General features: G+C 47.8%; 1 protein-coding gene across 2 annotated transcripts in view; it reads left to right on the top strand.

Annotated features, from left to right (window-relative positions):
• Positions 1–705: 705 nt before the first annotated feature.
• LOC147709937 (uncharacterized) overlaps positions 706–15,859 on the top strand; it is a 156,579-nt gene continuing 141,425 nt past the window's right edge. The window contains exon 1 of one of the 2 annotated variants that reach the window (XM_086928348.1): positions 706–838. The gene's annotated coding sequence lies outside the window, so the exon portion shown is untranslated. Of the gene's footprint in view, positions 839–7,300; positions 7,384–15,859 lie in introns of those variants that run through there. The other variant, XM_086928349.1, reaches the window with a different exon arrangement.

Here is a 15,859-nt window from a genome sequence, read left to right as displayed (position 1 = left end):
GTACTTCACAGGTTAAAAGACCATTCCCTTGTTAATGACGCTTTCTTGGTTTTTCACCCCTTCTAGAGCCCCTGCATGGCCACTCTGACTATTGCTGGAAGAATTAGCACATTACACAATACCGAGCCCTGTTAGCTGAAACTCCGAGGAATCGGGAGGCGGGAGACTAGCCTTAAAATCGATAGTCTCACGCCTGAATCGGGAGGGTTGGCATGTCTGCCCTTAGGTACCAAAGGCGAGACCGATTGCATTGCAAATGCTTGCTTGCAACTCTGGTTCTTTGCCAGTGCTTGTTTGTAACTCTGGTTCTTTGCCAGTGCTTGTTTGTAACTCTGGTTCTTTGCCAGTGCTTGTTTGTAACTCTGGCTCTTTGCCAGTGCTTGTTGACCAGTGTTCAGCCACCTGCTGCATACTTGGTTCGGATTGGACAGCTCGGCGGCAGAAGCACGGCGCCTGCGCGTCCTCACGTGTGTGACGTTACGAGGGGAGAGTTAGCGCTCTAGTTTGTGGTGCGCTGCCAGACGTCGCCTGTCGTGAGTCCCCTTTCTATGTCTGCGGCTGCACTGAAAGAGACTGTCATTAGTAGCCTCTAATCCGCACGCGTCATTATACGTCTCCGGCGGGAGGGCGCTCGGGTGTTTCTTCAATGTCTCTGCTTGGTGCAGTCCTTCTTTTATGTTTACGTCGGAACATTCCGTGCTTATACACGGGCCCCTCTTTGTCGCGTAAAAGACGTCACTGGATACGCCTCAGCGGTGTGCGCATGCGCGGCTGGCAGACGCGCCCTGACGCCCATGCGCAGTGCATATAGTAGTTGCTGAAGCCCGGGGCAGGCTGGGTAAGTGGTTTTGTTTGTGTTCTGAGGGATGGAGACGAAGATAAACACTGGGGGCGACGAGGGGGCGAGGAGCAGAGGGGGGACCCCTGCCTGCACCCCGGGGGCGAGGGAGAGGCAGAGAGGGGCATGCCTGCACTGCCCGGGGTGCAGCTCTTGCAGTCAGAGGCCCCTGGGTGCAGGCTGAGAGTGACCCCACAGGGGGCTGGCACTTTACGAAGGCTGGGTGTGCACCCCTGAGGGTGGTGCAGGGCTGGCTCCTGGACATGGGAGTGGGAAGCACCTCCACTGGAGAGAGGCTATGTGCTTGCACCTAAGTGAGAGGGGTGTGCACACCAGAGGAGAAGTGTGTGCACTGCTGGCTCCTGAAGTGCACACCAGGGTGGGGATCACCTCCTCTGCAGAGAGGCTGCGGGCTCCAGAGAGGGTGTGCACAACAGAGGAGTAATGTGTGCACTGGTGGCTCCTGGAGTCCTCTTCAGAGCAGAGAGGCTGTGTGCTTGCACCTAAGTGAGAGGTGTGTGCACACCAGTGGGGAAGTGTGTGCACTGCTGGCTCCTGAAGTGCACACCAGGGTGGGGATCACCTCCTCTGCAGAGAGGCTGCGGGCTCCAGAGAGGGTGTGCACAACAGAGGAGTAATGTGTGCACTGGTGGCTCCTGAAGTGCACATCAGGGTGGTGATCACATCCTCTGCAGAGAGGCTGCGGGCTCCAGAGAGGGTGTGCACAACTGAGGAGTAATGTGTGCACTGGTGGCTTCTGGAGTCTCCTTCAGAGCAGAGAGGCTGTGTGCTTGCACCTAAGTGAGAGGGGTGTGCACTCCAGAGGGGTGGTGTGTGCACTCTTACAGGACTTGAACAATCTCCTTCCCTTTCCCTAAAATGAGCCAGACTGCCAGGGAGGGCCCATTCTAGGGACGCCCAGCCCTCTCTGGCCAGAGAGCTGGGGCTGGCACAGATCAGGTGTTCAGTTCCTTTAGAAAGGGAGTGAGCCATAGAGATGCCTTTAAACCTGGCCTTCATCTTGTCACATTTGCTTATAAAGAGACAGCTCAGATGTCAACTTGTCTTACTAATCAGTGCTGCTTTTTTTAGGGGAATGGGCGTTTTCATTTCATTCTCTGACTGCATAGTTGGAGGATTTGTAAAGTGAACGGTGACAATTGTAACGAGCTGTAAATTCAAAGGCTGTCGAAAGTCACTTACTTTCAAACACATAGCACATACATGGCTTGTAAATGAATAGAACACGTTTTCAACAAATAGCCATTAGGGAAGCACACTTGTCTTGTAATTCAGAAGTGTGAATTGGAATTCCTATAGCCCAACGCCCAGGACATATTGTGTGGGGTCAAGAACAACAAGTTTTAATTTTTATTTCGTTCTTGAGACCAGTAGGCACAAAACCTTTGGCTGCTAGTTCAGAGCCCCACATTATAGATTAGCGAAGGGCATTGTCTGGAGTTAAGGTCTTATTTGTGTCCGTATGTTAAGGCTGGTCGTCCCAGCATTAGTGCTGATTTATGGCTTTTATGAACTCAAAAGAATTTACAGAAGTAGGTCAGGATATCGTACTCCTAGAAAATATTTGTGAACTGCATTTTAGCACGAGCAAATCTGCATGTGTAGATTTGTTCATGAGAAAATTGGTTGAGCAGTAACAAGTCCACTTTCCCACCAAACACATTTTCCCCCAACCCTGGAAGAAGCTTTACTTCTGCCCTTGTCAGGAGTACATTTCCAGCCTTTCTCTATATTGGAAAAGAGTAGAGATAAAGTTAGTAGCTTTGCACAGACTCAAAGGGCATTCCAAGCATGGGGAACTATTGTTTTCCACTGCCTCCAGCCCCAGAATGTAGATCTGCAGAAAGAAGGCAAAATAAGGGAATGCTCACATTCAAACCCTGCTATGGTTGAGCTCTGTCATAATCAGCGAGGCTATTATCAGAGCTTTCATATAATGAGATTGCTGCCATCATTTGCCGCCGTCCTACATAGCATCAAAAGGACAAGTGGATTTTGTTACAGGACAAATAGATTTATGAAGCAAACTGTCCCCTGGGCAAGTAGGTATTTTATTAATTTCCACTATCCTGTTGTGGTGAGATAGATTTTAATAGGATCAGAAGAAGTCAGAACTCTTTACTTGGTGACCTGCAAATGATATATATGCCCTTAAAGCCCAACTCAAAACATTATCATTTGCAAGCTGTCTAGTTTTATCAGTAAAACTCCATGTCTGTTGAAATGCTGTGGCCATTTTAACAGAAAATGTGGTACCGGTAAATGACAATGCACAACCATATCATGCTTTAGTAATATATATTTAATAAAAGTGAGAGTTTTTAAACAAAAAGTGAGAAACATTCCTACCTATCCCCTGATTTTGGAGGAGGAGTTTGTACTTATTAAAAACAAAAAGCAGTTTGACCCCCCGGCTAAGTTTCTTCAAAGTAAAGGTGGACCTCCAATGTGGAAAGGAAAAAATAGTATTTTTCTACATTGTTTGGATGAGAGCGCCAAGTGGTTTTTAGAACTTTACCACAAGTCATGCGGCAGAATGGACAAGGAGATATTGATGTGTAGGAGGAAGCCTTATTGACAATGGAGTATAGGTTTAAACCTACCACTAGCGTAGCATTTAATTGGTATAAGATTTATACTAGAGCTCAAAAGGATGGGGAGTCAATTGATGAAGTTCACCGCTCTGACAGCCCTTTCTATAGCATGCAATTTTGGTCTCATGACTGTTGAAATGATTAGAGATCAAATAATTGTGCATGTCTTAACTCATGTTTCCTGTACGTCCTGCCCTTTGTTCTTCTCCTATGTAGGTCTTAACACCTGGTTCCTTTACCTCCCCGCCCTTTCTTCTTCTCATATACGAGTCCTAACTCCTAGTTTCTGTGCCTCTCTGCTCCTCGTTCTTCTCCTAGGATGTATGACGTTACAACGCATGCTTTTACCACACATGCTGTTACAACACAGGTTTTACTACGCATACCATTACAACGCATAGCGCTTTGGGGTGCTGGATAGTGAATAGTTTAATTTACTATTCCAACTCCAGTCCCCGTGGACACTAGGGAAGGTGTTGGATAGTAAATTAAATCTATTCCCTATCCTAGAGCGCCCCCCAGCGCAATGCGTTGTAATGGTTTTCGTTGTAAAACCTGCGTTGTAATAGCACTGCGTGGTAAAAGTTGCGTTGTAAAGGATGTTTCCCTTCTCCTATGTTGGTCCTAACTCCTGATTCCTCTGCCTCCCCACCGTCGTTCGTCTCGTATATAAGTCCTAACTCCTGGTTCCTGTACCTTCCCGCCCTTTGCTATTCTCCTTTGTGGGTCATAACTCCTGGCTCCTGTACCTCCCTGCCCTTCATTCTTCTCCTGTCCAAGTCCTAAATCCTGGTTTCTCTACCTCTTCCTTCTTTCTTCTCCTATGAAGGTCCTAACTCCTTGTTCATATACCTCCCCACCCTTTGTTTTTCTCCTATGCATGTTCTAACTCCTGGCTCCTGTACTTCCCAGCCCTTTGTTCTGCTCCCATGTACATCCTTACTCTTGGTTCCTGTACCTCATCACCCTTCTCCTATGTCGGCCCTAACTCCTGTACCTCATCGGCCTTAGTTGTTTTCCTGTATAAGGTCTACCGCCTGGTTCCTAGCGTAGGTTACTGTTGTGCTCATGAATGAATCCAGCTCAGGGCACTGAGCTTTCTACCATAGGATAGAGCCACTGAGTCAGGAGCGAGTGAAAATGCATTAGAGTGCTGGGTGTAGGGGCAGCAGGGAGTTGGGGGGTCAGTGTTGGAGGGAACGGTGTGTCGTTCAGTGACTGTGGCAAGATAGTCTGACATGTAAGACTGGATGTTGAAGGGGAGTGTTGGAAAATGAAAAAAAGGTTTTGGACATCATCTATATGGAGATGATGTGGCAAGTAATGATCTCACTGCAGAAGACAGTGAAAGTGAAAATTAAAGGGTTCCAAAGACGAGGTCTGTGGGTGTTGGGGAGAGGGATGAGCCTCTCTCCAACACCTCAATAAGTCAGAGACGGAATGGTCACCACTGCTGATGTGGTGATGCCACGGTGTCTGTGGCAGGCAGCTGTGAGGACTGGCAGTGGCTATAAGTGTGACAGGCAGCAGTGAGCCTGGATGGTGGCTGTGGCAGGCAGAAAAGAGGCCTGGTAGTGGCTGTGAGTGTGGCAGGCGGGAGGGATGCCTCCTAGTGGCTGTGACTGAGGTAGGCAGCAAAGACCTGGTGGTGGCTGTGGCAGGCCGCAGTGAGGTTTGGTAGTGGCTGTAAGTGTGGCAGGCACAAGTGAATCCTGATAATGGCTGTAAGCGTGCAGGCAGCCAAGATCCCTGGCGTTGGCTGTAAGTGTGGCAGGTTGCAGTGAGGCCCGGTGGTGGCTGTAAATGTGGCAGGCAGCAGTGACGCCCAGTAGTGTATAAAAGTGTGGCAGGTGGTAGTGAGGCCCAGTGGTAGCTGTAAGTGTGACAGGTGGCAGTAAGGCCCGGTGGTGTCTGTAAGTGTGGCAGTGAGGCCCGGTGGTAGCTGTAAGTGTGGCAGGCAGCAGTGAGGCCTGGTAGTGGCTGTAAGTGTGGCAGGTGAATTCAAGCCTGGTGGTGTCTGTAAGTGTTGCAGGTGGCAGTGAGGCCCGGTGGTAGCTCTACGTGTGGCAGTGAGGCCCGGCGGTGGCTGCAAGGGTGGCAGGTGGCAGTGAGGTCCGGTTGTAGCTGTAAGTGTGGAAGGCGGCAGTGATGTCCGGTGGTGTCTGTAAGTGTGACAGGTAGGCCCGATGGTAGCTGTATGTGTGGCAGGTGGCAGTGAGGCCCAGTGGTGTTTGTAAGTGTGGCAGGTGGCAGTGAGGCCCGGTGGTGTTTGGAAGTGTGGCAGGTGGCAGAGAAGCCCGGTGGTGTCTGTAAGTGTGGCAGAGAGGCCCGGCGGTGGCTGTAAGGGTGGCAGTCAGGCCCAGTGGTGTCTGTAAGTGTGGCAGGTGGCAGTGAGGCCCGGTGGTGTCTGGAAGTTTGGCAGGTGGCAGAGAAGTTTGGTGGTGTCTGTAAGTGTGGCAGAGAGGCCCGGCGGTGGCTGTGAATGTGGCAGGTGGCAGTGAGGCCCGGTGGTGTCTGGAAGTGTGACAGGTGGCAGAGAAGTTTGGTGGTGTCTGTAAGTGTGGCAGAGAGGCCCGGTGGTGTCTGTAAGTGTGACAGGTGGCAGTGAGGCCTGGTGGTGTCTGTAAGTGTGGCAGGTGGCAGTGAGGCCTTGTGGTGTCAGTAAGTGTGGCAGGTGGCAGTGAGGTCTGGTGGTAGCTGTAAGTGTGGCAGGCGGCAGTGAGGCCAGGTGGTGGCTGTAGATGTGGCAGGCGGCAGTGAGGCCCGGTGGTGTCTGTAAGTGTGGCAGGTGGCAGTGAGGCCCTGTGGTTGCTGTAAGTATGGTAGGCGGTAGTGATGCCCAGAATTGTCTAAAAGTGTGGCAGGCGGCAGTGAGGACCGGTGGTGGCTGTAAGTGTGGCAGGTGGCAGTGAGGCCCTGTGGTTGCTGTAAGTGTGGTAGGCGGCAGTGATGCCCAGAATTGTCTAAAAGTGTGGCAGGCGGCAGTGAGGACCGGTGGTGGCTGTAAGTGTGGCAGGCAGCAGTGAGGCCCGGCGGTAGCTGTAAGTGTGGCAGGTGGCTGTGAGCCCCAGGTAGACCCGGTGGTAGCTGTAAGTGTGTCAGGCAGCAGTAAGGCCCGGTGGTAGCTGTAAGTGTGGCAGTAAGGCCCGGTGGTGTCTGTAAGTGGGTCAGGTGGCAGTGAGGCCCGGTGGTGGCTGTGTGTCAGGTGGCAGTGAGACCCAGTGGTGTCTGTAAATGTGTCAGGTGGCAGTGATGCCAGGTGGTGTCTTTAAGTGTGGCAGGTGGCAATGAGGCCTGGTGGGATCTGTAAGTGTGGCAGGTGGCAGTGAGGCCCGGCGCTAGCTGTAAGTGTGGCCGGTGGTAGTGAGGCCCTGTGGTAGCTGGAAGTGTGTCAGGCAGCAGTGATGCTTGGTGGAGTCTGTAAGTGTGGCAGGTGGCAGTGAGGCCCGGTGGTTGCTGTAAGTGTGGCAGGTGGCAGTGAGTCATATACAATAGTATCCAAGAGTCTACACATCTCTACCATATACTGCCAAATCTGTAGAAACAACACACCACTGAGACACTCACATATCAACTAATTTTCCTGATTCCCATCACTCACCAAAGTGGTGACATGCTACATCATCTGGGTCTCCTCTTTATAGTCACATTGGTGACCCTAGGGCTACAACATCATGTGGTCCTTCCATCACAGTCGGTAGTACCTACGGGTCAGGGAGATAAAGTATATGACCTAGATTCTCAACCAGCTTCAACTCTTGGGGTTGCTAGGATAGTCTCCTGGAACATCTGTGGTCTTGAGTCAAAGGTTACCAATGAAGTCTGGGTTGATTTTATTCATCATTTTGATATTCTTTGTTTTCAGGAGATGTGGTTATTAAATGAGAAACACCTGGATGGTTACAAGACATTTCACATCCCTGCATTACGGTCAGCACATGGGAGACATAAAGGGGGAATTTGTGTATATATATCTAACATGTTGAGGGTTCAGAACATCAAAATGCTAAAAAGTACTGCTTATTATCAAATTGTTACCATTTATTTGTCTTCGTTTGTAAAGGTACTGGTTGTAAACTTCTATAATAATGTAGATAAAGCTAAATTTGCAGATGTCATAAAAAGTTTCACTGATGATCTAAGTAGCCAGGTTCTCCCTAAAGGAAGAGATGTAATTATGATATGGAGTGGGGATTTTAACAGCATCTGTAGCCTGAATGACTGTGTATTTGGGGAAAATGATCTAGAGGAAAATGGTCACTTTAAACATTTTGTACATACAGATAGAGGGGAAAAGTTCAATGACGTTATGGCCATGTTTGACCTCGGGTTTGGTAACATGATGTGCTCTCCAACCATTGGCTTTGGCCCAACATACATAGGCCGAGGATTTAAATCAGTGATTGAATTTATTATCATTCCAACCCGATATGCTAACCGAGTGGAAACATTTAGGATTCATTCTAATGGTCTCAGTGACCATTTGCCACTTAGTATGAATTTAATGTTATTTGATAATAACGCCCTTTCTATCGTAGAAAGTTTGGCATGGACTCAAGATATTGTGCTGGCACGCCAACATGGATATTCATTGAGGTGGGGAAAGAAAGACCCCACGGCGATGATTACTAAAATTATATCAAAGGCCTTAGATCTGATTTTAGTATGTCTAAAAGAAGACACTCCCCATGTTGACATCTTATATGCGTTTATCCCTAGTAGGAAGCCTCTGAATAGGAGTAATGGGTGGTTTGATCGCCAGTGCACCAAAACGTATTAATTTCTTAAGGCCGCACTCTGTAACTCAGTGAAGGATGGCGAGAAAATTAGAGCATGCAGGAAGGCCTATAACCTTGCCAGGAAAAATCGTAAAAAAGAAATTAAGGAGCAGGCGTGGGATAATCTTTATGAGGCTGACAGCATAGAGACTCCAATTCTTTCTGGCAGGCAGTTAAGGCCCCCTTCTTTGTTAACAGCGAGAGTAGAAGTTGCGATCGATGAAAACACCTGGATTAATTTTTTCTCCAAAGTTTATAGTATTAAGGCTGGTGACCCTTTAAGTCATCCAGATACTATAGATGTGCAGGAGGGTCAACTAGCTCATTTACCGACCGCTATTGAGTTCTCCCTTGGTGAAGTGTTAATGGCCATAAATATGTGCAATGGAAGTAAAGCACCGGGTCCCGATGGGATTCCCATCGATCTATTTAAATCGACTACTGATCTCTGGGCTCCTCTCTTAACACGAGTTCTAGAGGCGCTGTTCAATGGGGTTTATAAAATCCTGGTCTGAATCAGTTATCATACCTATTTTTAAAAAAGGGGACCAGGAGAATCCATCGTGCTACAGACCAATATTTCCCCTGGATTCTTTCATGAAAATTGCAGGAAGGGTGGTGTTAAACAAACTTCAAACATGGGCTGAAGATAATAATATTTTGAGCCCAGTTCAGTATAGTTTTAGGGAGGGGATGGGCACCATTGAACAAGTTTTACATTTTATTTTACTTAAAGGGAAATACACTCAAGCAAAGACTGTATGCAGTATTTGTTGACTTAACGGCCGCCTTCGATTGAGTAGACCGTAGTAAGCTATGGAAAATTTTAGAGGATATAAGGGTAGAACCCTCGATTGTGCAATTCTTATGGCCTCTGCAAGGTGAGACATGGCCTCAAGGGAGACTGCACCAAGCTATTCTGCGTAGAGAGGGGCGTTAGGCAAGGCTGCGTTTTGGCCCTGTTCCTCTTTTCCATATATATACCAACGCTTTGGAGGAGGAACTGGGGGCCAATGTAAGCGACTCTCCGAGATATAACAAGCAGATTGTCTCTTTTCTCTACGCGGATGACGCAGTGTTGATGGCTAGAACCAAGATAGGCTACAGATAGCCCTTTCCACCTATATTGAGTTTATGGCCAATAGGGGCCTAAAACTCAATGCAAAGAAAACTTTTGTGATGACGTGTGGGAAAGGGGCAACTAAAGGTATTAATCTAGTAGTGGGTGATGTTTGAATTGAATCCACTAGAACATTCTCTTATCTTAGAATACTCCTTGAGGATTCAGGCTCCTGGGGTTCAGCGGTCAAGAGCAGGACTCTTCTGTTTAAAATTTCAACCGCAACATTCATGAATTTTGCCCAAAAAGTGGGGAAAAGACCCCCGGAGATCCTACAAAAAATTTATATAGCAAAATGTAGAAGTATAGCAATCTATGGGGCAGGTGTTTGGGGTTTTTATAATGTAGTTTCTTTACAAATTGTAGAAAATGCTTTCTCAAGGTTTATTTTAGCTGTTCCCCAGAGTACATCTGTTTTTAATTGTCACACTGAATTGGGAATTGAGTATCTTACAGATCTTATTAGATTACAACCTATTTTACTCTGGCATAGAGTCTGGACCTCGCCTACTTTAGGCTTAAATCGAGAAATCATCAAGGATATAATGGCCCTGGACCACGCTAGAAACATTCCCTGGTTGAACTACGTCAGAAACTTATTAAATGATCTAAATAGACCAGATTTTTACGATAAGCCAGGATCGACCTGTTCTATATCCAGAAAATATTTGAAAACATTATGCTTGAATCATTTCGAGCTGCTCAGATTAGCAGGGGAAATTAACAAAAAATCTGTGATCAGGCACCAAATGACCTTGGCCTGCTATACTATCCAACCTTATTTGCTCTATTGTTTAAGGGGTTTTGATAGATATGTTTTGACCAGGTTTAGATTTGAGACCTTCCATCGCCTGGTAACCTTTCCAACTAAAAATGACTGGTCGAGGGATCAAGTGCACTGCCCAAGCGACAATCTTTCTTTGCAAACAACCATTCATGTGGTCCTATTCTGTAAATTTTATGTTAGGGAACGTGCAAGATGGATTAAGCCTTATCGGAAGCAGAGTGCATGGCGGCAATGCCGCCCAGCTTTTTTACTTTAACAGTTACTGGATAATGAATATTGTACTGGAATTATGACTAGCCTTTTAAAGAGTTTTCTGAGGAAGCGGAATACTATAACTTGCTAGATATTTTTTTTAAAAAAAGATAAAAGTATCACCTTTTTGTATGGAATGTTTTTAATTATAATTTTGTATGAATTTGCTTATTTTAATTGTTGCTTTTATGACTTTATTCATCTGCTAAAATCGAAAGAAGCATTTTCTGATTCTGATTCCTCCCTCTGTATGTCACACTCTAGAGTGCCTTCTGCACCCCCAAACAGCTCAGGGAGCTAGAGTGTTGATGACCATTCTTCATATGTTTTTGACCGCAGTTCTTCTTTTATTAAATTCTTATATTGTTTCCTTTCTTATTTGTTTTTCTTGTATTTCGTTTCATTGCTTTTCCTTCTTCCATTCCATTTAAAACTATACAACAGTCCCCTGCACATGCTAACAGTATATCAATTATTTCAATAACAGTGTGACAAAAGCTTGAGGCTTTGCTAAAACATGCGCTTCAGTTTATTCACAATAGCCTTAGCCAATACATGTTTCGTCGTGCTTACGGTTGTGTGCAGCATCTTCTTCTGGGCTATACTTAATAAATGAAGATCCTTAAATCCGGTTGTATTTCCGTCCCGAATGGAATTGGTAGGGTCCAATGCTAGACACACAGTTAAGACTGCACATATCTTGTGTCTAGAAATAACCCCTCCTATTCACAGTATATGTATCCTGATTGTGTTTCCCAATGAGGAGTTCCTTAAACGAGGATTTAGTGGTAGTGCAAGTTTATTCAGGCACGAATAAATAAAATCTGTGGTGCAATGCACCCTCTCGATGCAGGTTGTGCTAAAGAAAATAACCGGCAGACATATCCTTGCCGGTATTAATACGAGACCTTTGCCTCTGTGATGAACAGAGCTCCTGTTTGTCGCAACAAAATTACCTAAACGAGGCACATGTCGACTGCAGCAGAATTCTAGCTTTTTACATTTTGCTACAGCCCTAATTTACAAGAGCTTTCTACAAAATGGCCTATATTTCAAAGTAATTCCTCAATCAATCAATCAGGGAATTGTAAACGCGCTACTCACTCGTGAGTGTCTCAAGGCGCTGAGGTGGGAGGGGGGTCTGCAGATCTGTTTAGCTGTAGAGCCAGGTCTTGAAAGTCTTCCTGAAGGTGTTCAGAGAGGGGGTGTGTCTGATGTCTGCCGGTGGCTCGTTCCAGGTCTTTGCTGCAATGTGAGAGAAGGATCTTCCGCCAGCTCCGGCTCTGTGGATGCGCGGGGTTTCGGCCAGTGCGAGGTTGGAAGATTGGAGGTTTCTTTTGGGTACGTGGAAGTTGATTCTGTCGTTGAGGTATTTGGGTCCGTTGTTTTGTAGGCATTTATAGGCGTGAGTGAGGATTTTGAAAGTGACTCTTTTCTCTACTTGGAGCCGGTGGAGTCTTCGTTGGCGTTGACTGATGTGTTTGTGACGGGGATGCCGGGGACGAGTCTGGTGGCGGTGTTCTGTAGTGTCTGGAGTTTGTGGAGTAGGGACTTTTTAATGGCAGCATAGAGTGCGTTTCCAGAGTCCAGTCTGCTGGTGATGAGTGCGTGTGTGACTGTCTTCCTTGACTCAGGGGGGATCCACTTGAAGGTCTTGCGGACGATGCAGAGGGTGTTGAAGCAGCTGGAGGTGATGGCGTTGACCTGTCGGTTCATGGTGAGTGATGAGTCGAGTACGATGCCGAGGTTCTTGGTGTGGTCTTAGGGGGTAGGTAGGCTTCTGAGTGCGGTCGGCCACCAGGTGCTGTACCATGCAGAACGGGTGGTACTGAGGACGAGGGCTTCTGTCTTCTCGACGTTGAGCTTCAGGCAGCTGTTGGTCATCCAGACTGCAACGTCTTGCATTCCTTTCTGGAAGTTGAGTTTGGCAGTGGTGGGGTCTTTGGTGAGGGAGAGGATGAGTCGGTGTAGGATACGATGTTGAGGCTGTGTTGTCGGACGATGGCTGCAAGGGGGACCATGTAGATGTTGAAGAGAATGGAGCTCAGGAATGAACCCTGTGGGACTCGCAGGTGATTTTCTTGGGGTAGGAGAGGAAGGGTGGGAGTCTGATCCTTTGGCTTCTTCCGGTGATGAGTGATCGGATCCAGTCCAGGGCTGTTCCTTGTATGCCTGAGTCATGTAGTTTGGCGACTAGTGTGTGGTGGGAGATGGTGTCGAAGGCCGCTGATTGGTCGAGTAGGATGAGGGCTGCGGAGTGGCCTTGGTTCAGGAGGGTGCGGATGTCATCTGTGGTGGCGAGTAGGGTTGGCTCTGTGCTGTGTTTGCTTCGGAATCCGGATTGGGATGGGTTGAGGACGGCGTTCTCATCAATGAATCATGTCAATTTCATGTTGACTGTTCTCTGCAACTTAGGCTACGAAGGGGAGGAACGAGATGGGCCGATAGTTCATGAGGTCGCTTGGGTCATCTGTGGGCTTCTTGAGCAGAGGTTTGACTTCTGCGCGCTTCCAGTCATCTGGGAAGGTGCCTGTTTTGAAGGTGGTGTTGATGGTGCGTTGTACTTCGGGTTCGATGGCAGCCACGGCTCTGTGGTAGATATGAGGGGGCAGAGGTCGATGGGGGCAGCCGAGTGGATGCTTTTTATGGTCTTTTCTGGGGTGATGCCTGTTGCTTTGCTGCATGGGTTGGTGAATTCTTGAATGACACTGAAAAGTTCCTTGGAGTTGGTGGAGTTGGTCTGGATTTTGTTGTGGGTGAAGTTCCTCTTGGTGGATGTGATCTGGTTGTGGTAGTCTGTCATGGCGTCCTTGTAGGTGGTGTGGTTTTCGGTTGTCTTGGTGTTTCTCCAGTTCTTCTCCAGGCGTCTGCAAGTGCGTCTGGCTTCTTGGAGAACGATGGTAAAACAGGCGGCTTTGCTGGGGAGTTGTCTGTAGGGGTTGCATAGTGGGTGAGCTTGTCTGCGCAGTCGGTGATCCAGGTGTGGAGTTCTCTGGCTGTGTTGTTTGTGGCGGGTGCCCAGGTGTGGTTGTCTTGTGTGAGGGTGGAGTTAAGTTCCTTCGTGGTGGGGGTGGGGCTGGTTTGGGTGCCTTGGGTTAGTTGATGGCCAAGTGTACGCAGTGGTGGTCGGTCCATGGCGGCTCCATTGTGTGGCTGAATTGGATGCTGTTTCCTGCCGCAAAGATGGGGTCGAGGGTGTGTCCTGCTCTGTGGGTCGGAGTGTTGACGAGTTGTTTAAGTCCAATGCTGGCGAGGTGGCCACGAAGGATAGTGGAGTTAGGGTCGCCGGGGTTGTCGAGGTGGAAGTTCAGGTCTCCAATGAGTATGTAGTTTGATGAGGCGATGGCATGGGGTGTGATGAAGTCGGTGATGGTGGTGGCAAAGGGTGGTCGGGCCGTGGGGGGTCTGTAGACGAGGGTTCCTCGGAGTGTGGCTTTGGGGGTAGTCTGGATCTGGAAGTGCAGGTCTTCGGCGGAGGGGAAGGTTTTGCTGGAGGTGGTGAGGTGGAGGGTGCTCTTGTGGGAGATGGCGAGGCCCCCTCCCGGGTGGTTGGGCAGTCTTTCCTCTGGATCTTGTACCCGTCTGGGATGGTGGAGCTGATGTCGAGGGTGGAGGATTCTTTGGTCCAGGTCTCTGTGAAGAAGGCGATGTCGGGTGAGAGAGAGTCAAGTAGGTTCCAGATTTCCATGGGGTGTTTGTGTACGGAGCGTACATTGAGGAGGATGCATTTTATTGTGTCGCCGGTGCTGGCGTCTGTGGTGTTGGAGGCCGGGGTGACATTGAGAGTCTGGTGGCAGTGGAGGCAGGAGAACTGGCTGTGGGTCGTGTTCAGCGAGGCCTGTTGGCATTCTCTAAGTCTTACAATGCACATACATCGATGGTAACCAGGGTGTAAATAGTGTTAGGTTCCAGGGTCACATGTTGAAGTCGGTTTAAAAAGTCGGTGGTGTCACATAGGTACGTTGACATACTTTTGACTATGGTCTGAAGGTACAAATCAATGAATGTCCCTGTTGGTTCGTGTATAGAGTTCTTAGTGGATACAATTGGGCGAAAAGGAGGCTGGTGCAGATTTTTGTGGATCTTCGGTAGCATATGTATGCTCGGACATTTAGGATGTGGTTGAATTAAGTATTTTCGATCTTTCTCAGTGATGGTTCCCATCGTTACGGATTTATCCAAAATGGTTTTCAAAATCTCAGAAAAAGTCTCAGTCGGATCTTGTGTTAACTTCATATACAGATTAACATCATGAACGTGGTCAGTCACACTTTTGTGGTAGTAGCCATTGTCCATAATTGTCCGTTATTGCAATTGGATATTTTGGATTACAATGTGATTACATGCCATTCGAATGAAGTCGCTATGATTAAAATACGCGACTCATCAAATAAAACGCTATAATGGATGACTGAAGAATAGTGTTTTGTAAATACTACATTGGTTACATTCCTAAACCTTTCTCTAAAGGAGATTTTCTCCACCCGGAGTGCCACTGGAAGCAGTGTAGGTGTTCCCTACACTCCCCCAGTTCTTTTGTTCAAATTCGGAGTCCCCACAGGCCAGGAGGGGCTCATTCCTTGGCACTCGAAGATACCACCACTATTTGACAAAGAAGATTTAAGTTGACTTTACCAAGAGGGTGTGCCGCACACCACACTTAGTTGTACATTCATATGTTTTAGCAATGCGGCCAGAGCTGAGCGTCTGTTGGGTGCTAGTGGCAGAGCACCAGACAGAATTCTGAAGCTGATCAGTCCTATCCACTAGAGGTGCACCCAGAGGGATTCAGCTTCAGGGAACAACCAGACTGCAGTCCACACTGGGAGGGTGACACATTGGTTGTGTTCACAACAAAGAGTTGTTGTCTTGCTGGAGGGGCAGTGAAAGATGCACCCTTTGCTTTCAAGCTACCAGTGGCACCGGGGGCACCACGTGCTAGCCTCTCTCTGGTGTTTGTCCACGATATGACATTGTTCCACCTTTTAGAGACGTTTTTTGAACTCTGTTCTTACAGCCATGATTGGCTGGGACTGGTAGCTGGAGATGAGAGCTTTTAGGTCTTTCCATACTGAAGGAGGGGCCTGTCCTGTTCAAACCTGGTCCAGTCCTGCTTCAGAACAGCTTCACTGCTTTGTAATGAACACTGCACTGGACAGGGGTACCTGAAGTCCCCCAGCAGCCTGGATGCAGCCTTCAGGTCATTCCTTGACCTCTGACTGTCTATGTCCCTTTTACTGTGTCTTTATTCAAGACTCACCCTAGTATTTCCATATCTATTTTGTATGATGTTTTTGTGTCATATATAGAAGTGAAGACTTCAGTTCTCCCGTATTCCTTAACAATATTGTAAAGTTTTGTAGACCCGGGAATGATCTATTTCCCTAGAGTTGCATGTTTCCTTCTACAGCTGTACTTTTAGGATGTATGTATTGCCCTGGGATGATGCTACTTTAATACCCTGTTGAT

The sequence above is a fragment of the Lissotriton vulgaris genome, chromosome 6, assembly GCF_964263255.1.
Source record: "Lissotriton vulgaris chromosome 6, aLisVul1.2, whole genome shotgun sequence".
In the NCBI taxonomy this organism is placed as follows: domain Eukaryota; kingdom Metazoa; phylum Chordata; class Amphibia; order Caudata; family Salamandridae; genus Lissotriton; species Lissotriton vulgaris.
This window is presented reverse-complemented; position numbering and strand designations above follow the sequence as displayed.